General features: G+C 36.0%; 1 protein-coding gene across 1 annotated transcript in view; it reads left to right on the top strand.

Moving 5' to 3' along the window:
* The first annotated feature begins 1,591 nt into the window (after positions 1–1,591).
* The window catches only part of LOC131427343 (diencephalon/mesencephalon homeobox protein 1), a 75,408-nt gene continuing 53,392 nt past the window's right edge, over positions 1,592–23,607 (top strand). The window contains exon 1 of the mRNA XM_058590441.1: positions 1,592–2,294. The gene's annotated coding sequence lies outside the window, so the exon portion shown is untranslated. The remainder of the gene's footprint in view (positions 2,295–23,607) is intronic.

Genomic DNA, 23,607 nt, shown 5'->3' with positions numbered 1-23,607 from the left:
TTTGTCGGCAAAAGCAAATTTAAATTTGGCTGGAACATTCCCCCGAGCCGTTGCCAAGTAAAATTTTTAACCTGGGATTCAGCCTTGACATAGGTTTCATCGTCCATCAGAAGACACCCGTTGAACTTGGTCAGCATCTGGTCATATAGTTTCCGAGCACGAATTTTGACCACACTATTCTGTTTTATGGTTCGATTTGGCTGTTTGCTAGCTCGATACGACTTGATTTCTTCCCGGAGTCGAGTTCTCCTCACGGTACTATGAGCAGCACCGAATTTTCTGGCCAAATCACGGTCCGACAGATTAGGTTCGTTTTCAAAATCTTACCACGCAGTTTCCGGTCGACAGTACCACTCCGACGATTGGCTTGAGGCTTCCGAATCGTCGTCAATGTTTCCTCATATCGTTTGATAACGCGCCATACGGCCAATACTGGGCAATTTCAGCTGTTTAACTAGCCTAGATGCAGACCATAATGGATTTTCCAAATAACTGTGCACGAATTTTTTCCCTTCTTTCGGCTTCCATGTTGATTGTTTACAAAGTACAGTCGATTTGCGGAATGTCAAAAATCATACGTGAAGCTGACAAAATTCCCGACACGTGGGCGCCAAGAACTTCCAAATCTGTTCACCAGGAGCGCCACAATATGAGCAAAAGTTTGTTCCAATTCTGAATGAAACAAGGTTTAGTTTGATAAGATATTTTAACACCATAAAAATCCGCTAAAATCTGTCAAAATAAATCGGTAGCATTTAATCAAAGTACAGAACAGAGAACTCGACATTCAATAAACATAATCTTTTGCATCTGCTTAGTGGATCAAATCCATGTGGTAATTTTAATTAAAGCAATTTATTACAAGTGAGACTGAAAATGCATACAGTCTTACCTGTAAAACGTAGATAAGAGTAAAATTACTTTCAGCAATTGATATGCGTTTAGCTCAAAATAGGCTTATTTCCACAACCTCTTTTTGGTACCGATTGCATGCCATATCCCATCGCAAGAACAGTGGAGCAGTTCGAAAAGTTTGAAACTTCATAAACACCATCATTACTGCCCACAGCCGACAAAGTGAATTAGATTTCCGAAGGAAAGCACACCGCCACCGAACAAACACTACCGTAACGAACCACGTGCGCCAGAAAAGGGGAGATCCATTTGCGCAAACTCCGGTCCGGAAATGTTCGCTGCCATACATGCAATTCTCCATCCGTTTTCACCATTTCCTAACGTCAAACATAGAGCATTTCCGAATAGGTAGGGCTGAAGTAGGACCGCACGAACTTATTATAGGATCAAATTGCGATTAAATTTATTCTCCGCCGCTCTCATCTACTCCGGCGCTCACACACACACGCACGCACACACATACACTTACACTGCAAGCAGTTTCGTTCAGAAAGCACCAACACCCCTCTTCTCGAGGAGGAAAATTATGACTGGCTTTATATCGTTTTCATTCAATTGGATTCGCTTTTCCGCGCAACATCTCCGACCGTCATCCTCCGTCACCACCCTCCGTCCGGACAAAGCTTCAGCAATCGGTTCCGTGCCACACCGTAGATACAGTGTGTTGTGGAAGTTCCTGAACAGCTGAACTGTGCCAGTTGTCGTCCACCCGCCAGCATCGGCAGCATTGTCATCCGTCGTTGGTCGTTCAGCTGGACTGGCATCCGACATCGGTTCGATGTGTGACACTGAGGGAAGGGACTGACTTGACTGACTGCCACGGGGCCGCTGGATGCGGGATGTAGAAAATTGGATAACATCACAACTGACGAAACGACGCGCTGCTGGAAGTGCGAAAGATTTGTTGCTCGATTCCTATCACAACCGTCGCCGCGGATAGACGTGTTCCAGTGCGCGCGCGATCTTCGCCCTCCGACTGTCGACTACTTGACGGATGTGTGGAAGAATCAGGTGTCCTCGCTGGATGTTTGTAGTGTTTTCGTTTTTTTTTCTGTAGAATCTGAAAATTGAAATGATTCCGTTTAGCAACAGTGGGACAAGTTTCGGATTGGAAAATTGACAACAAAAACGAATCGTTGAAAAAGACGAAAGTGCCGTTGAAAGCTGCGATATTGTGCAAGACAAACAGGCTGTCAAATAAGCTAAACCGAACTGATGTGTATAGTGTTTCAAGTCAGCAAAAGTGTACTCTCACCTGGAATTCTCACATTCTAGTGCTTCAACGAGGCACGTGATTCTGACCGAGTGCTTTTCAGGATTACTAGTGAGCGGGCAAAAGCCTGCTAACCGACGACAAAATTTTCACGGACGGAAATAAGGTGAGTTTTTTCATAATTAACTCGTTTTGGTGCCGTCGGTAGTTCATACAAAAAAAACCATTTCGAAGGATTTTTTTTTATTTACAATTCAAATTTTCCGAAGCAACTTCTTTTATAATAAGAAATTTACATTAGGAGCAAAAATTTTAGTGAAATTTGAATCACAGAGAGTCGGTCGAAATCGATCCAATATTAGTTACATTGAAAAATGGTGTCAAAACCTAAATTACAAAAAAATAGTTTTAATACATTTTATTGTATTATTCATTTTATTGTACTATCACTGATAACAGTTTATATAGGCTAGAAAAATAATTCAAAATACTACGAAAATTTCAAATTTGCAATACATTGCAAAAATAGTATCTCACTTCTGCCTCCTTACTCGACCATTCACCGTGATCTTTCAAGAACGTTCCGGAACGATGTCAGAGTTCTCCTGCCTGTTATAGGAATATTGCAACTACAAAAATATGAACACTTCTCATACGATTTCTCTGTAGTAAAAGTGTAAAAGATAACTTTTTTTCCACGTATTTTAAATCACACACGGATTCAATCGTAATAAACAAAAAAAAAAGCTTGTCAATTTGATCAATAAAAAAAACAAAAAAATGCGTGAAGTGAATGTAGTACCCCAAATTAGTGTCTATCGCAGTGACATCTGCAAGTATTCTCCACACTGAGTTAGAAAAAATGTACAAACAGTTCATAAGCGAGCCGGTATATCTGATTTCTGTGGTACTATTAAACATTTTTATAAATATAATTCTGCAAAAAGAGTTACGATTAGATAACTGTGCAGACATTTACAAGATATGATCTTCGAATATTAGTGACACTGCAAACACAGCAAATTAAAACTCGCAAAGCAAAACAATAAAAATTTACTGCAAACAACAGCTTCAAAAGTTAACAATTTTAGTACGGAAAATTGACTAGGTGCACTTTTTCGAACTCCATAAACTTCAAAAATTTTATATAATGTGTTCTACTTTTTTAGAATCTTCGGTTTAAGTCGAATGCGAAATTTGTTTGAAATATTGGATTATCTAAATTACAAGCTTACGTTGAATCAATTTCCGCTAGAAACAATATTTACTTCACCTGGTGCTATCCGCAGTTCATGTACGAAATCGATATAATATCAATTTCGGAGTGCTACCGAAAGAAGAAAATAAGAGGACCGATATAACGACGAGTGAGTTTAATTGACATCTAACTAAAAGGTACTACAAATTGGAATTGCATTAAAACTAGTTTTGGAGATAACATAACACGCCGGTCGAAAAGTCATCAGCCTGACGAAGAAAACAAAACCATTTGTTCTAAATTTTGATTATATTCATCAATGCTTAGAAAAGTTTTTCGATATCTGTGGATTGACATGGAGTTTCAAAGTCATCGTTTTATTAAATTTTATTGCTGAATTTCGGCAAAAAAAATGCCGAGATTTGCTCAATGCAAACTCTTCATAAAACTGGATGTTAACAACATTATTCGTCTTATTGCATTGAAGTAAATGCACACGTTTAATGTCAAGATGCATTTGCTCTTCAAGCAAACCTTCAAGTTCTCGTATCGAAGGTCGAATTTTGCGCTGTCTGAAGTCAACAACAATTGTATTCTTTCGTACCGGCGGTAGCTTTTGTTCGTTTGGTTCACTCATTTTCGAGGTCTATTGTTCACTACACAATACTGTACTTGGTTTCTTCTGTCCCCAACGTAAGCGGTTTTGTTTTATCGACTGACTTGGATGAGATGTAAAACCGAACTGGCAAAATGTATAGTTATTGCCGAACTTAAGGTGAAATGTAGCGGAATGCGAAAATAGCGTTTTTGATCAATTATTCAAAAACTAGACCGATATTTAAAAAAACAAAAACACTTAAATTTTCGAAATCAAATCAAAGTATTCTTAGAATTTTGAAATTTTGCTTTGCCGAACCGTAATTGGTTTTTGAAATGTATAAACGGTCACTGTTCCGTCCCACGGGGATGATTTTAGATGTGAAAAGTAGTGTTTGTAGGAGAATTTCACAAAGAATCTGAAAATGCAACTCAAAATTATAAAATTTTAGCTAAAACAACCGAAAATTGAAAAAGTTTACACAAACTTTTCTGCATTTTTTTTATTGCTTGCGCGCTGCTGTTTCGTATTGAGGTGGTGTGAGAAATGCACGGTGGGCACGATGGCATTTTATCGTGAGCGAAAATTACATATCAAATAATGACGCGAATTTATGCAGTATTGAGTTTTGTGTTGAAATAAAAACGAGTTCAATACAATAAAATGGGTATTGTAAGAAATCGTTTATTTTCTAAGTAGCTGTCATTTATAATGCTAAGAATGTCCAACTCTGTTGAGTTCAATGCATTGATGTTGCTGAAGCAATAATGCTTGGCTGTGTAATATCGTAAAACAGGTATTATTTTAGATTGTATCAATTTTTATAGCAACACTAAAACTTCAACATTAACAAGCTACTGAATGAAATGAATACAAGCCAAGTATTATCGTTCATTAACCTGATATACAAACAAAGTGATAAACATTGAGGGTCAGCTGCGAGCCAGTCAGCATGGAAAACTTATTGGAATTCATTGGTTTTTCAATTCTTATGAATACAATGAATCAACGCTTGATTTAGCTTTCAAAATCGATTGAATAATAAGGAACTACAAAACAACTTTATATTCAACTTCGTGCCCCAAATATGTGCTTGAGAAAAGATCCACTAAATAATTTTAACTGCATGGTATGATGAACTATTAGTTGTAACTGGAATGTATTCCAATAATGTAATCTAAGAAATTATTAAACTATTGATTATTTCTGGCACCAGAGGCTGTTTGGTCTTCGGTTCGTTATCGTTACAGACATATCTAGACTCATCATGCTATATAATTCCAAAAGTCGCTTCCGAAAAAAGTTAATGGTGAATACTTTTACGTAAATTCTATCTCATCGGCGGGAAAGGCCTGGGGAACGACTGGCAAAGATATCGAAAATACTTGAATGTTCTCTTGTCTTCAATCGTTCTTTTGAAGGAGAATCCATGCTTGCTTCTAAACTCAGGCATATACATGGTTAGCAAGTTATTCAATACATATACATATAACCTCATGTTAATCATTCATAATTACTCATGATTTATAGCTCTAGTGTAAGAGTAATCACTAACAATAATGATTGAATTAGCATATATTCAAAGTGTGAAGAATTCAAAAATCCATTGCGTCCAGTCTTTTTTACAAGCCAATATAACGAGAGGTAAGCTGCGCTCATTCATTGAAAAAAGTTCTTGTTTCTATGTGTCGGTTTTTCTTGTTATGCTTTAAGCGACGATTCGTTCAAGTGAAGCGGATAAAATATTGCGCGCATTTTATGACGCTACATTTCACCTTAAGCAGAAAATTTCTGTTAGATCGGTAAAAGCGATCCGTATTGAATCATGAATTGCCTAGTTATCAGTAATCGAATATAAAAAAGATTTTGTTTTATTATTGCATGAACATTTTATCACCAAAGCTAACATCTGCATGCAAAAAAGAAAAGTGAACCCAAAAAAAAACATAACGCCTAAAGACAGTTGTTTCTTTTACTCCCCAACGCCTCTACCTGAAAATAAGCAGATATTTGTAAATATATTTGAAGAGTAGATAGTTTTTGATTCCACTTTTCTTTTTACGAAATATAAGAAACCTCAAGATGCATCCAATTTATTCGTTTTCCAGCTCCACGAGCAAGGGCGACGTGGTGTTTTGCAAAACTGACAGGAGACAGAGATATTAAATCTCGGCAAACGGATTTGATATTTTCAGTATATTCGTTTACTGACAAGTTCAGCATAATATTGTGCTAAGCTTCGGTAAAAACGCGCTTTATCGAAGTATCAGAATATTACTTTAACGAAATTCGGAAAAAAGCATGACGTGTTGCTGATTCAATATACCGAACTTGAGAACCTTTTTTTAAAGTATGTGTGTGTGTTTTACAACAATTCTTATGGTAGTGGGAAAGTGTACAAATTGGTCATATCACATATTGTTGTCCAAAACCTAAAACAAAAATATATGGAATGTTTAGAGAGTAGAAATTTTTTCGTCCCGTTGTCAAAAGATGGCTTTTATAAATATTAAACAGTAACAACTGATGTCGATAGCTTCAAGAGGTTAGACATCTGTCATTCTTATTCAGTTCATATTGTTTCGATTTTTTTGTTTTGAAAAACCTTGTTTTTCACTGTGTTATTTATGAGCAGTTTCGTATTAAATAAGCAGCATTTATGGTTTTAGTTTTCTGTTTTAACTGGAAGAAAAGTACAGCTGAAGCGCATCAAATGCTTGTAGATGTTTATGGTGATAATGCTCCAACTGATAAATCATGTAAGGAATGGTTTCGACTAGAGATGGGCGAAACAGTTCATTCAAAAAAACTGTTCAGAGCTTGATAGTTCTGCTGAGAGATGCACGTATTTGAGATACAGATATTAATACACTTTCTTATAGAATTCAAACACTTTTATTTCTTTCGAAAAGATTAGAGAACTATCGTTTTTCAACAAAAAACTGTTGTGTGGACTTGTGGACCTTTCGAGAACGGATTGCCCATCTCTAGTTTCGACGATTCAAGAATGGCTCTGGACAACCAAAAAATTCGAAGACAAACATTTGGAAGCAATTTTGCAACAGCATTTATCGTCAAACTGTTCCACACTCAGTACTCTATAACTCCAGAACCAGACATTCACGGCTGCTCGGGCATCTATGGAAGTTGATTTCAAGAGTCAATTTCGCTTTCCATGTAATCTAGATAGCCGTGTAGTGTCGTAGCGATGCCCAACTGGTTAAGAATAACACAGCGGACCACCATTCCCAGTGGTAAAATACCACCAAACAGAAAAGTTGTGAGGTGGAATTTTTGCCACTAAGAATTACTCCACAGGTCATCCTTGTCGAAAACGTCCGGAATCGACGAATCTCCTGCAGTTCACTTCGAACTGCTTGCGAAACAAGAATTGTAGTTAGCAGATTGCTGCAGCTTATATTGATCTCACATAGTTAGAAAGAGATCTGAAAGTTTTTTTGAATCAGCCGTAACAAAAGACATTCATCATATATATTTGAGAATTACATGACTAATAAATCAATATAGAACCATTAGATGTAATGTCACATGATATTATAAGCAAATTCCGACAAAAATCGATGTAATCTTCAATTGAATCGATTCGCTCTCTGTATTAGTTAGTAAGTTAGTATATAAGTTCCTTTTCCCCATTACACAATAGAAGTAGGTTTAGAATTTTCCCTACACAAAAATCTCAGAATTGCGGAAGCAAATAATGTCCTCATGGTAATAACCAAATCATATATATATATATATATATATATATATATATATATATATATATATATATATATATATATATATATATATATATATATATATATATATATATATATATATATATATATATATATATATATATATATATATATATATATATATATATATATATATATATATATATATATATATATATATATATATATATATATATATATATATATATATATATATATATATATATATATATATATATATATATATATATAATAGGGCTGAAAAGTCCACTTGTGGCTGAACACCCAATTTAAATCTTAATAATTTAATTTTAACTCATTTTCCAATAAATAGTTAATAAAAAAAACATGACTAATAAATCAATGAAATAAACAAAAGTTTGTGGAAATCTTTCAGCCATCTCCGTTTTCTCGGTTACGCCACTCATACCATTACATTTATGGATCCGGAAGTGACAGCCAATTGATTTTCGAACTTGATTCACTACCCAAAAGTACACAGTTAGAAAGAAACCTGTAAAATTCCATTGAATCGACTGTAACAAAAGGCATCCATCCAAAATAAAATATTTTCACGTGCGATTTAAAAATTTAATGTAATAGAAAATTAATGAAATAAAAAAGTCCGTGTATCCTTTGGGTCACATAATCACATATCTGCGGGTCAGGTAAATGGTAGTTTGAAATTCATACAGTCGTGCCATGGATGTAAATCTACGTGCCATGCATGTAAAACTCATTCATTTATGACGGAAAATACAGCTGATAAACAGATAAATGAGTTTTATCTGTTTCGAAGTTTACACAAATTGATAGGAAACAAACATAATATTAATATTTTCGAAAATTTATTTTACATTTAATGGAAACTTATGTCTAATACAGATTCCAGTTTTCATTGTTTAAGTCAGCATTGCGATTTCGTTACATTTAATTTTCAGATATTTTTTCCGTGTAGCATTCAAACGAGTCAACACAGTTGAGAAAATATTTGTAAAATTACGCCAAATCTGATGCACATAAAAGGATTCGCGTGAGAGCTAAAATTTACACGTACGATAGAGTTTTACAAAAACAAGATGTAATTTTTCAGAAATTAAAGCAGAGGTATAAAACATCATATACTTTTCTGTTAAGTTTATTTGACAAAAGTTATGAAGGAAAGGATCTTAGGAATTGGAATAAATGCCAGGAATAACATTTTCAATCAGGTTTCACATTTATTCCAATTATTAATATTCTTAACATGCTTCCGAACGGAACGAAATTTTTTCTCACAATTAACAAACAGGCATTCATGCAATCCTGCGTCCCGATTAAGTGTTGTACTTCATTGTTGTTGTACGACAGATCGTGCACCTACACTCTAAAAAAATTTGAATTTTACAGGTGACTTAATCCCTCTTACGATGTAATTCATAAAGACCTAATTTGTCAAATGACGGAGAATCTCATTTGCAATGACTTAATGTTAGATGAGCTTGAATTTTACTGGTTTCGACTGTAATTTGCGTTCTGCTAGCAGGTACGACTGTATGAATTTAAATGCACCTTTTACCGGCCAAGCAGATGCATGCTTCTATGGCTCAGTCGATTATCAGACGAACTTGCGATCCAATGATTCTCGGTTCAAGTCGCGGTACAAAAAATTTTTTTTTTGTTTCTATGAATTTCGTGTCATGGTGTTTTAGACACAATATTAAATGCTCTTCCACGTAAATTTGCGTGAATTGCATCGCTCCATTTATGTGCATCTAATAAGATGTAAAAAATTTTAAGTGTGTATATAACATTTCACAGTCAGGTAATCGATATTCAAAATTGTGTGAAATTACATGATAGTTAGTTGAAAATTGAGCAAATTGTGTAAAGTCTCAAAAAGGCTGTCAAAAACTTGCGAGATCATGCTGAAATTTACATTATTAGAATGTGTATGATATATAGCAGAAAAATATAATATGATTACTCGATCAAATTTTACGTGATGAATATTATTATGCCGAGATTAATTGTAATTATTTTTAACCGTTTTAGTTTGCTGAAAACGGTTCAATCATCACCGACCACACATTGTCCGATCTCGTTGAGCTGTGTCGAATGATACATAACACTTGGGATCTCCCAAAGTCGATCAAAAGTTAGTTTTTCCAGCAAATCTATTACCTTTTCGAAAGACAAAAGGATTGATCATCGACTGAGATTTGAACCAAAAATAATTTGACCACAAAGCGGGTCCATGTGTCGATTGAGTCACAGAAGCACTTATCTGCTTGTTAGGTAAACGGTACACTTGAATTCATCTAATCTCAATAGCTAGCTTTGTGACAGCGATAAGTGGAAATTACGTGCTAAACATGTGAATCTCTTTTATGTATTTTAAAGTTTACGCTGCATGGAGAATTTCTTAGAATCACAGATAAAAATTGTTACGGATTTTCATTGAAATAATTGAAATAACCGATTTCGATTTCGAAACAAACGAATAAAGACGAAGCATTTTCGTCTTTCACTTCAACCAAAGAGGGTATCTATAGCAACGTCACTCGTTCTCGTGCGACAAGACGAAACCAAAACATCGTCGAATTTCGATTCTCATTATCACTTTAATATGAAGAAAATCTGTCAAATTTGACCATTGAGTGTGTCTAAAATATTAAAAACATACGATTTGTGTTTTAATCTCGACGTACAGCTGTCTTGAGCTAATTTTAAATATGATCAGTATCTAACGGGAAAAACAGATTCAAAAATTCACATGCGAATGCAATTATGTAATGAAAATCGAGAAAATTGTATCGCAGAGAACACACACACTGATCACGTGTCTATTCTTTTCCTTTCTTCTTTGCCGTCGACACTGATTCGAGATTTTGTTTTGTATAATATAAGTTACTACACTCAAGAACTTCTTTGAATATCAAACATATTATAAGTACAAGCTCCATCAGGTCTAAATCATTGTGAATCAATTTCTGTCGTTATCGATTCTTCGAAGCTTTTCACTGAATACCGAAAACAAATGAGTGGTGAAACGAAGGAAAGAATACGAATACGCTACTGTTTCGCTATTGTCGATGACTGAAAATGGATCTCTTTGTCACGCGGAGCTGAGAAATGACATGTATGTTTCGTGATTTTCGTCAGTTTTAGTCCATGAAAATGACTTTAATATGTTCTGATTAGAAACAAACTGAATATAAAATGTTAACTAAATTTTTGGAAATTTACATTCAATGGAAAATTATGTTCAACAGATATTTTCGTCTTCACTATTTAAGTCAGCAAAGATATTCCGTAATATTTGATTTTCAAATGTTTTTACTGTGTAAATCAGTGGTTTTTCAAGCGTTGCACCCGTGGAGATGCATTCACATATTCGAGCACAAAGAAATGACTCACCCTCTGAACAAACCTATTCTTAAACAACCTAGTGATGTGATAATGCCTTTCCCTTATCAGTGACACAGTCTCATTGAAACATGTTTAGATTTTTTTTCACCTTAAGACAACTTCTGACACAAATTTGAGCTTTTTTTCTTTTTACTCGATTCAGGTAGCTCACAAAAGTATGTATCAGCGCTTACGTCACACATTCGGCAACATTTTTCAAGCGAAATATACAGTGATACAATTGAACTAGATCATGGTTTGTCGTTTACGTCACTTATACCATTATAGCCTCGGGACCAGATGTGACAGCCAGTTAATCTTCGAATTTGATCAATGATTCAATAGTAGCTCTAAAACGCTCGAAACACACACACACACACACAGACATACATTTTCCGAGATCGTCGAGCAGAGTCGAATGATGTATAACACCTGGGGTGTTCGATGTTCCGATCAGAAATCAGTTTTTCCAGCAATCTTATAACGTTTTCTTCGCGTTTCGCCTTAGGCTCGTCAGTACTTAAAGCAGTTCAAATAGAACTGCCATCGCCACCTATCTGTTTAAAATAAACCGCTAAGCAGATGCAATGTTTACACTATTTTTGTATCATTTTCAGGATATTGCACCGATCTGCGATATCCTTTCTGGTTACTTGAACGGTATTTTTGCGACGCTTTTCATCGTTTCTCGAAGCTTTTTAACATAGGGGTAATCAAAGTATGCCATTATTGATATCTATGGTTCACGATTACGAAACAATCATTTTTTTTATTAATACCGTTTTCGTTTATTGATCAGAGCAGCCCGAGAGCTGACCCAGAGTCGCCAAAACAACTTTTGATGAGTTTTTTTAGCAACCTGGTGTCGCTCTAGATCGGACTCCAATCGCGTAGTTCCGTAGCATCCATGCGAGTTTGTTTATTTTTTCTTTTTTATATGAGTTGTTGTCTAGGGCGCGTAACACGTGTTCGTTTTACTCGGATTCAGAGTTGCCCGCGTGTAGGTTTTAAAACGAAAACGGTATGAATTGTATGGGACTAGTCTTGAGTTTATCTTTGCTGATATCGCATTACGACAGCAAATAATCGCTAACTGGCATTTCAATCGCTTTTAAGTCTGAATTAGAGCCGATGTCGGCAAAATATACGACTATTCGTAGATAAGTAATGACTAGCAGGCATTCAAAAATCTGAATTCAGATTGACTTACAACTGTTAAGCTCTTAGATGGCAAATATAGACCTATAAGAATTGTTCAAGTCGGTGTTCACAAAAGATTATTTTACAGCCATTATTAGTGCTTACTGGTTGCCTGGGTATATGATATTTACAGAGAAAGTTAAAAGTAATGAATAAATTGTGAACATATCGACCTTACAGTGTTTTGCGATACAATTAAAACGCAGTTCAATCGTAGAAATAATGAACAGTACAAAGTGAACACATGCAAAGCAATCCTCTTTCGGTTGCCGAAATTAATTAATGAATAAATACGGAAATCGAAATAACGACAGGATATTGCATGGCACCATTTCAAGTTTATACCCGAGTGACACCTCGGCGTGAAATTAGCAAACAACCCTCCAACGAATTCTACTCTATCTGGCGAGCTCACGTCATCAACTTTTATTCATGGAATCAATCAGTGTGCAAATTGCACAAATTGAATAAATATCTGATTGATTATTTATTGAATAAATCGGGATCCATTTTATTTACATACCAATCGAGATGCGACTATTTCATGCGTTCGCCAGTGAACGGATGTTATTTATCGAGTAAAATCGAACTGCTAGTTTGCAGTTGCAGTGCAATTTTCTGGACATAAATCAGAGCCACCAACCAGTTAGTGCCGGATTATATTTTTGCGGTCTGAATTAATACCGGCCACATCTAGGTTGCCATAGACTTCATACAGAGTTTACTTAAACGTGAAACCCAAGAACTAAGAGATTTTTTCAGGTCATGAACATGAAATTCAATTTCTCGATTAAATAAAATTTATTAAATAAATATCTACAATGTCAGGAGAAATAGTTTGCTATCAAAATGCAAATTGATTAAAACCAATGCACGGAAATAAATAAGTTTTCAGCTGTCCTTGTTTTGTTCGACTATTGATAGATCAAGCTAATTTTGTAATCAATGAAAGTAACATAAAACCAAGGTCGTACCGAAACCAGTCGCATCTTTATCTGTGAAAAATGGTTACCCTGACTGATTTGTTAATGCGTATTACATACCAACAGAACGAAAATTTTCGAATATTTTCAATTCCATCGAGCTGAATAATTAATTTCCGTTAATTTCATTTGTGCAAAACCATCGATTCTCATCCCAATTGGAAATTGAGCTGTTTTTGGACTTCAACCGACTGCATCAATCACAATCAGAATCCGTTGCCGGTTGCTAATGGGCGAGGCTCCCGTCGGAGGACACACCACCGACGATTGAACCGGCTCGCTGTGGTCAATTTCATCTCCACAATGCCAAGTTGATAAAAGCTGTAATCAAATAATCATAAATCAAAATAATGCCCCGCTCGCCATGCACAAATGGAACGAACTGATTGAGTCGGTATTTTTCCAGCATATGAAAATCGAGCAGGACATTGACTGCACTGTTTGATGCAGACTGGCAGAAGCTGTCAGTAAATCAAAATAGTATTTTAATGTCATTCTCCGAACACACGGAAAATCATTTCTAACGTATTACGCGTGATTAAAAAAAGCGCTAATAAGGAGTGTATCGAAAAGTAGTTAGCAACATTGATTATTGAATAAAAAAGCGAAAAAAACATATTTTGACATCAGTTTTCGATATATTGTAGAAAAATTACATTTTTATGCATTTCATTGATTATATTGAAGAAAATCCTAGTTTCTGCGAAACGCTCGCACTTTGGACTTGACATTCTTCATTAAATTCTGCACAGTTACTTTTGTGACTTTCCTGGTGGCAGCTGTCCAGTTTTTTTAACTCCTACATGTTTTGGGACACTGTACCTCCCTTTCGAAAGTGCCGCTTGACAATTGCCCAATACCTTTCAATTGGCCGAAGATCCGGGCAGTTCGGTGGGTTGATGTCCTTTTCCATGAATTGTACATTATTTTTTGATAACCACTGTAGAACGGAGTTGGCGTAGTGGGCTGAAGCCAAATCCGGCTAGAAGAGAGGAGGAGCCTTATGCTTTATGTACAGTGGCAGCATTCTCTTCTTTAAACATTCTCCCTCGTACACCTTGGCGTTAATTGTGCCCTTCGTGAAGAAAATCGACGACCGCAAACCACAGGTACAAATTGCTTGCCAGACCAACACCTTCTGCCCAAACTTTTCCATCGCCACCGTGGTGTCAGCGTCGTCCAGGTCCTGGTACACCGATTTCGTATAATATTGCGGTCCGGGCAGCGCTCGAGAGTCTTCCTTGGCGTAGGTTTCGTCGTCGATCAGGATGCATCTGTCTCTATTCTGTAGAATCTGGTTACACAGTTTTCGCGCTCTTGTTTTGGCCTGAACTTGCTGTACCAGGGACTTTTTCGGCACCTTCTGTTTCTTGTACGTTTTCAGGGAGTTCCGAACTTTGATCCGTAGAATCATCCCGATGCTGGTGTTGAACTGCTAGGCCAAATCCCGCGTCGACGCCGATGGGTTTTTCCTGATGTACTCAACCACTTTTAAGTCCCGGCCTGGCTGGCTGGGACCCGTTTTCCTACCGCATCGGGGCAAATACTTCATGGAAAGGTTCTTATCGAACTTCTCGATAATATTTTTGACACCGGTGTGGTGCACTTCCACCCGTTTTGCAATTTCGTTGTACGTGACACCACTTTCTCAGCGTCAAGTGTGCAGAATTTTCCTTCGCGTTTCCGGATCAATTCGACTCATCATTGAAACGATAAACCGTACCGAAACCAATCGATTGCGCAGCTGTTATTGACATGTAAACAAACATGTCACCGCAAAACACGCTGCGAAAAATTAAGCCATTTCAAAGTAATAACTGTTTGAATGTTGCTAACTACTTATCGATACACTCCTTATCAATCTCCTAGTGGACCGCACCCCCTTCTTTAATGGTACTAGTCGCTGGCTGGACAACGTCAGCGACAGACCCCTATGAAGGTAGTATTGATTGTCTGCCCTTTCCTACCAGAAGCAGATTGTTACGGAAAATCAAAGCGCAATTGTTTTTAACGATTTATTAATTTTAGTTGTTTGACGTAAAGCCGCCATAACTAAGTTCAGTTTTTGCAGTGACTGAGCGGAAACATATATTGGAGAAGCCAAATGAATGAAAACAGCTATTATAAAAACACTCTCCTACTCAATGCTTGATCGGAGGAATAGGTATAAAGTGAAAAGACTAGTGATGGACAGAGAAGATGTTTGGATATAAGGTATCGTCCGGGTGACGGCCAGGATGTAGACCATGTTTGATGTACGCGCTATGTTTGGCGTTTTAGAGTGACTAAAACAAGATTCAGAGTGGCGAAATGGTAGCGCGTATGCACGGAATGCATAAGAACGGAGGTTCGAGTCCTGTCTCTGAGCGTATCTTTTTACAAAAATTCATCTTTTCTGTTAGTTTTTCATTCATTTGGCTTCTCCAATATATGTTTCCGCTCAGTCATTGCAAAAACTGAACTTAGTTATGGCGGCTTTACGTCAAACAACTAAAATTAATAAATCGTTAGAAGATCAATTTAGCGTATAAGTTTAATTCTTTTTTGAAGTATGAAAGTGTATAACAACTATGTCATATGAAAATATTTGTAATGATTGTATTTTTTTCAGAAATCATAAAAGATGAAGGAATTTTAACGCCAAATTGTCAATTGGTTGTGGTTTAGTCTTCAAATTAGCTTTCCATTTTACAATGTTTCATTGAAACTGTAACAAGTCAAATGAAAGAATAATTAATAAATAAATAGAAGTTTAATTAAGGCATCATATAGTCATTAAGCAAGTTTGACATACTTTTTATATCGGATAGGTAGGACAGAAAAGTTCAACTCACTTCTAGTTAAGTTACGGATAGCGAGCTATTTTTGAAACAGATTTTATCAAAGTGCGTTTGCATTTCCTCCCACGATAACGCATAGAGTTAAGAGAGTAAGGAAGCAACATGCGTTGGAGTAAGTAAATAGTCTAGCTTTTGATACCTGCCGACAGAAAGAATCCGACGGCTGGTTTGGTGTGGGTTTTTGTTAGTTAAGAAATATTCCAAGAATAGACCATTTCAGTTCTAGTTAGAAGTTAAGATTAGTGTAACTGCTCTCTTAGTTTACAGAAGCACACATAATAATTTGAGAAAGCTGTCGTAATGAGCGAGAGCTAAACTGTGGAATCGACGTTAATTGTTTAATTAAAAACAATCATAACTTGTTTGCTGTTTGCCGCTACACATTTCATCTGACTTTAGATTGAAGTAAGAATACACTCAAGTTGTTCCGTTATGTTAAATGATTGATTTTTAAAAATATTAAGCTACCTCCACGCAATTCTAAATTCAGGTTCAACGTTGCACATATTTTGTTCCCAGTTCAGCTACATCACCGCGGTACTAACTGCTACAGATTTGTGACGACCCCACGGAATCTGACCTTCCCCAAGCAAAAGTTCGGGAAAGGTTTGGAACTGCAGTTGGTTTCGAAGTCACACAGCTGTTTCGGTTTCTATCGATTTGGCCTTGAAACGTGCAAAAAGACCGCAGTCCCCCTAACTAACAGCCGTCGACATCATGCTATTATGGCTCATCATATTCACATAATACATCCGTGTAATAAATTTAAAACAATCTACCGGAGCAGTCCGCGCTCGCTGGAGTGTCATTTCGTATGGCAACCTCCGAAAATTCGAGATTAAAGTACATCATTCAGGTTTCATCTGTGTGTGAAGCGAGATATAAGCAAAAAACTAAATCACAAATGGAACCATTTCAAATCTTGTACTGTCGACCTTCTATTCGACAAAATTGACACAGTGAAAATCTTCTGTAAGTTTTGAGCCGTTTCACTGAAAACCCGTATTCGTATATTCGTATTAAATCGTATTCATAGTGCATTGTTTACATAATTTCATAATTACTTATACTGTAATTTCAATCACATCGTCGAAACGAGAAAATGGCCGCGAAAAAAATGTGTGTGCTTACTATCAAAATCCAGGTACACCGCACCTCTAAAAAGGGTGGATTTCCAAATATAACTGTATCTCGTGAGACCTTCCAGGAGCATCTGAGTGCCCAATTGAAAGAAGAATGCAAAACAAATCACCTCTGCGAAAACTCACGCCCAGAAGCATGAACGAAGTTGTTCACCAAATCGTTTTGCATCGTGATGGATGACGAAACTTGGGTCAAGTCAGACAGCCGTCAACTTTCTGGGCAAGTATATTTCGTTGTCGAGTGTAAGTTCGATATTCCGGAGGTTGCTCGAAAGTTCCTAGGTGGAACAAAACACAACGCAAGGCGCACATGCTAAAACTTTGATTCGTTCGCTAAAATCTTTGGCATGCGATACACGGAGAACCCTCCGATCATAAAATTGCGATATTGCAGTTTATTCAACTAATTTTTTTTTTGATTCAATATGATTTTTGATTTGCATATAAGAAATGTATCGAAAATAATCTACCCACAAATTTTTCTTTCTAATTATGATAGAAAACGATATTTTATGCAAACTAAAAATTGATCGAGGTTAAACTTGAGCATAATGAAAACCGGATGAAATTTAAATTATTCCTTCACGAATTTTCGAACTTTTGATCGAACGCTCTTCCTCTAGTTCCGGACAAGTGTTGTATCGCCTTTTTTGGACGTATGAACCCAAATTTTTTTGAACTCCTGCATGTTCCCAGCTGCCTTACCAGTCTTCTTGAAGACCCTCTTCACGATTGCCCAACAACGTTCGATGGGTCGAAACTGAGGGCAATTTAGTGGATTGATATTTTTCTCAACGAAATTTATACCCTTTTCCGCAAGCCAATTGAGAGTAGTTTTGGCCTAGTGAGCCGACGCTAAATCCAGCCAAAACAGTGGAGGTGTACTATGCTTCTTATATAAAGACTGCAATCTCTTCTGGAGACACTCAGATCGATAGATGTCTTCATTTATAGTTCCGGTAGTGTAAAAAGTGGTTGACTTCAAACCACAGGGACATATTGCTTGCCATACCAGTATCTTTCGACCGAATTTCTTCACTTGAATCGACCTGTCCGCATCGCTCACATCCTCCCCAGCAACGACAGTAGAGTATTTTGGATCGGGAAGGGTTTTTGAGTCCTCCTTTACATTAGTCACATCGTTCATCAAAACGCATGCATCCGGACACTGCAAAAGACGCGAATACAATTTCCGGGCCCTTGTTGCTGCTCGCTTCTTCTGTTCTACACTTTGTTTCGAGATTTTCTGCTTCTTGTAGGTCTTCAGGTGATTTCGCCTCTTGATACGCTGGGTCATTGCGACACTTGTTCCTGCTTTTTTTTGCCAAATCACGTATTGACATTGATTTGTTCTTCATGATTAGAGATACCACTTTCTGGTCCAGTTTTGTGTTGAAATAACCGAATTTCCTACCTCTTCCTGGTAGCTCATTCAAAGAGTAGTGTTTCCCAAACTTATTAATGATGGTTTCAACACTTTTCATGATGAATTCCAATCCGCTTCGCCAATTTTGGCATAGTAATACCCTTCTCACTTCACCATGAGTCCAGAACCATAATTTCCACTTCTTTTTCAATACGCGACATTTTGAAAACGCAGAATTTCAATCGCACAAACAAGTAAACAAACGAAAGCTGACAGCCAAACGCACAGCATGCTGTGATCTGAGCATAAAAAACCATCACAAATACATGCGTACAACTTAAATGTATGTGGATAGCTTATTTTCGACACACTCCTTAACAGCATTTTTTTTTTCAACTAATTAAATTAGTTGTTTCAGCCATCGTTTCTGCTAATCGAAAAACAAAAATGACAGTTTAGTTAAAACAACAATCGATTAGTTGTACCAAATTTTAGCCAATCGAATTCGGAAAATCAATTAATATTCCGGTTGAAATGAGATCGCTAGTGGTTCCGTGTACAAAGACGGGCGGATAATGTCAGAAACATAACTGGATGACGTGAATACGAATAAAACTGATATGCTTTTCCACACTAATGATGGCGACGACCGACGTATATCATGTAAAAAAATCAAATGTAGCCAAATATTTTCAATTCATAACACCAAATAATCGTATTTTTGTGTTTTCAGGGGTAGCTTTCGGGACATAGTTGGTAAATTGCTGTATCTAAAACATGTAGCTACATTGCTAAAGTCCATAAGTCCATAGTCCATAAATTAAAAGTATTCGGATACCAGTCACGTACCCAGAGGGGGGCCCGAGGGGCCCTGGCCCCTTCCCGAAATCAAAAACAAACAAAAAATTTAATACGAAGCGAACAATGTCAAAACTGAATTTTCTATAAAACCGGGGCAAAAAAAAACGACAAATATAATAAAATTGTGCTGGATGCCGGAAAGATAAAGTACACGAACTTGTCATAGTTGGGCAAGATTCTGCAGAAGAGAAATATACGCTGCCGCTGGATCCCGCACATACTCATTTATAACTAAAAAGACGAACGCAAGCGCCTTTCGAGTAAATGTTTGGCTGATCCATTATTAAACGCCATAGAACAGAATGAATGGACTGAAGTCGTACTTCGAAGCGACACGAATGCCTGGAAGGAAGGCTCAATGGGTCGGAAAGATCATGATGCCGGTTTTCTGGGATTGTCATAGTATACTTTTGGAGTATACCTCAATGCAAGTATTGGCGTGCATTAATAAAGCGATTAAAGACCGAAATCGCTATGAAAGGGCCTTACATGAAGCCCATGAGCATCGTTACCATGGTTGAAATCTTTGGTTTACTCGAACTATTATCTGTTCCCAAACCTCAAGTCATCTCTGAGAAATCGATGTGAGTTTCATTTTGAAATTTTCAACCGCTACTTTCGGTACCTGATACCGAAACAAGTATAGCCAAAGTAAGTTGGTACAATACAACTAATATGACCTACAAATTTAGAAGATGTCTTCTGTTCTCCGCGAATCGCAGTAAGGGAGCTATCTCGACCCGCTTCCCAAAATCTATCACATCATCACAAGTCTTGTGGATTGTTGTGCCCTGGAATGGACGTTTAGACATGTGCTACAGAAACGTTAAAAAATGTAATACAATAACCTCCCCTCGGTAACAGTGACAAATTTTATTTAGTTCCTAAATGATAATAGTTCCAGTAGAAAAGTTAAAAATGTATGTTAAAAAGGCCGGTAAAAGGCGCACCGAAAATTATGTACATAAAAAAAACAGTAACATTTTTTTATCTGAGGGTCCCTCCCGAAACGAAATCCTGTAGGATTTAATTAAAAAAAATATTTTAGGATCTGCTCGGGATCTGATAACAATATTAGCAATATAAAAATAAGCATTCTATGAAATTCATAATAACTGACCGGATTCGTCAACTCATAAAGTTGTAGTGTATTGTTATGAATAACTAATTTTTTTAGTTTTTAAGGGACTGCATAGATGTATAGGTAAACGATCGACCCCAACAAGTATAACACTCAGCATTCACATCTCTCGCTTATGAACCGAATGAGCAGTACACAGCTCATGTCAAAGATTTTGATTTGCTACAAAGAATGAATAATTTTTCTATAGACGAGAAAATCAATTATAAAAGCATTTTGGTCTTAAACATCATGCACAAATATGTCTCCTTTGTATTATTCAATTTAAAAACCTTAATCATAACCATAATAACCATCCATAGTTAGTGTCTGTTTAACTAACAAAACGTGTTGTAAGTCCACAGCATTCAATCACTGAAAATATTCCTTATTCACTCCGAATACCAAGGTACCAAGGGGGTGAAAATAGTGGGAACGCTAATTTCGACTGACTGTAGCCATTTTTTGACCGATTTCAATTTTTTTTCACCATTAGAAAGATAAATTCATTCGGAATAAAATCCTTTTAAAACGATGGAAAACTAAATATTCTTTTCAAAGTTATTATAAAAAGTTCCAACTAAAGTCTGCACGGAACGACCGAAATTAGCTCTGCGCCTAATTCGTATTACTGTTTTTGAATTAGTTGATTTTAACAACAAAATTTCCAAAATAACTATAAAATTAGTTAAAATTTAGAATTTACTGTGCTGAAAAAAATTCTTATTTTTAGAGAAAGTGTTTAGTTGGCGAATATTCTGGACACAAACCAGCAATATTTCAATCCAACACGAAATTCTCATTGACAACTAATTTCGTTATTAAAATCAGAAACTTTGATTCTATTTATCTATCACCGTCATTACTGAAGGACAGCAGTGCAAAGCAAAACAATCCATTAAAAAGCTAAAAGGGACAGTCTTGTTGAAACTGCTCGCAAATTGTTTAGATGTTTTTCGCATGTGTTACGATATATCCCTATATAATTTTCTAAACCGATATGTAAAAATGACGTAAACTGTTAGTGGAAAGTGTATTTATTCAGAATTTGTGCGCAGTTAAAGCGATTGTGGGTAATAATGTTTTTACGCGAATCAGTGAAGTGAGTTTCGAATGTTGCACTCTAATTGTACACGTCAAATGATGTTTTTTTGTATCTTCTCATTCCGGGCTACGCCGTCCGGTGTACTACTTGTATTCGGTTTTTGTTTTCCGAGTGCTCAAAGTTTTCAGTGAGAGAGTCGATTTTGCGAAGTCGAATGAAGAAAACAGCGATTTAGAAGTAAAATTTTCAAAAAGAAGTTTATGTTTCGCTTATGTCTTTTTCTCCAATACAACATCGTATTTATACCTGCAAATATAGAAAAGATAACCGCGACTGAATTTTTTTTCGGTAGTAGTGTGCCATCTAATGGCTAGTAGTCATTACGGTGTTAACGAGCGCCATATAGCTGCTAATTGCAGAAACCAATTCAACCATTTATGTTGGTTGAAAACAACGTTTTATTTCTCTAATTCAACTAACTAAAATCAGAAAATCAACTAATTTTTTCGCCAAAATGCTAATTTCGGTCTTTCCGTGTGTTGAAATGAAGTTGGAACGCTTACTTTGGCTGGCCATATCTCAGCTGTTAGAATGTTCCATTTATGTTGTGATAGACAGATACGTCTATCACAACATAAATGGAACAGAAAATTGTTCAATTACACTTTGTTCATGAAAGTTATGATCAAAAACGTAACCAAAAGTACAAACATAAATTATAAAAATCTTCGTATTTTCGACATATCTTCAAATTCAAAGCATATGCATTTGTATATACCAATGGATTGTATTTTACATCGGCTATATGTTTTATAGAAGGAATCAATTTCAGTTTTACTGAAAATGTCTCAAAAAATTCGATATTTTCACAAAAATTTTAGAATATTAGAATTTTTCCAAGAATGTTGAATACAGCTAAGCATTTTTGTACACCAAACAATTGAATTTGATACCAGCTATAACACAGAAATTTTAAAATTAAAATAAAATTAAACCTGCTTGACACTTAGCATAAAATTCATATCGAACATATGGGCATTGTTGATCACCATTCGATGAATATTGCTTCAATTAAAAATTTTAACAGGATCATATTTACTAAAAATCTCAAGAAATTTTGTTTTTTTTTACAAAAAATTTTGAGTTTTTTATGACTTAGCTAAGCACGCATTCCAGAATGTTCGTATACCAACCAACTAAATTTACGTTCAGCTAAAATTTCAAGAATTTATATTTTATATTTACCAAAAATCTAAAAAAAAATCGATATTTTTACAGAAGTTTTTAAAATTGAAGAAGTTGTAGGCACTTACGTGGAAGTAATTTTGCTTACCAACTCAACGAACTTGGCAACGTGTAAAATTTTAGAAGTAAAATCTTATATTTACATCAAAATCTCAAAACATCAACATTTTTGTGAAAATTTTCGAATTTTATATATTGGAAAATGTTAAACAAACATCTATGATCTTTTATGTAGATTGAATGTATCGGTTTTGTACGATATGCTTTGTGCGATGATTCGTTCAATTCATTCGGTTGAAGTTTTACGCGCCTTATTTTGACACTGAATTTCACCTTAATGCTCGTTCATAATAAATTCCATAATATTTTAGAAAACTTCTACTCTTAGTTATTTTTGGATATCACATATTACTGATAATTTAATTGTAAATTGCTGAACATATTCCCGATGGTATGGCGAAGAAATTATGTTGCTGCCTCAACTACAACAAGAAATATTCACGATTAAGTTCTACTCATTTTTGGACAGGGTAAATAGTAAGGCGTATTCACGACAAAATGGAATGGAAGAACTTTTTTGAAACACGCATCGACACAGTTTCGACTATCAAAGCAACGAAATTATATGTCCCCTATGTTTTTCCTAACAACACCACAAAACAAAGAATGTCATCTATCGGGAAGAATAGGAATACTCCTGGTTTACCATAACTGTATACGCGTTGCTCAGTCAAACTAGTAAATCCTGTTA

The sequence above is a fragment of the Malaya genurostris genome, chromosome 2 (assembly GCF_030247185.1).
Source record: "Malaya genurostris strain Urasoe2022 chromosome 2, Malgen_1.1, whole genome shotgun sequence".
In the NCBI taxonomy this organism is placed as follows: Eukaryota; Metazoa; Arthropoda; class Insecta; order Diptera; family Culicidae; genus Malaya; species Malaya genurostris.
Note: the sequence above shows the minus strand (reverse complement) of the source record. Positions and strands in the feature narration are given on the sequence as shown.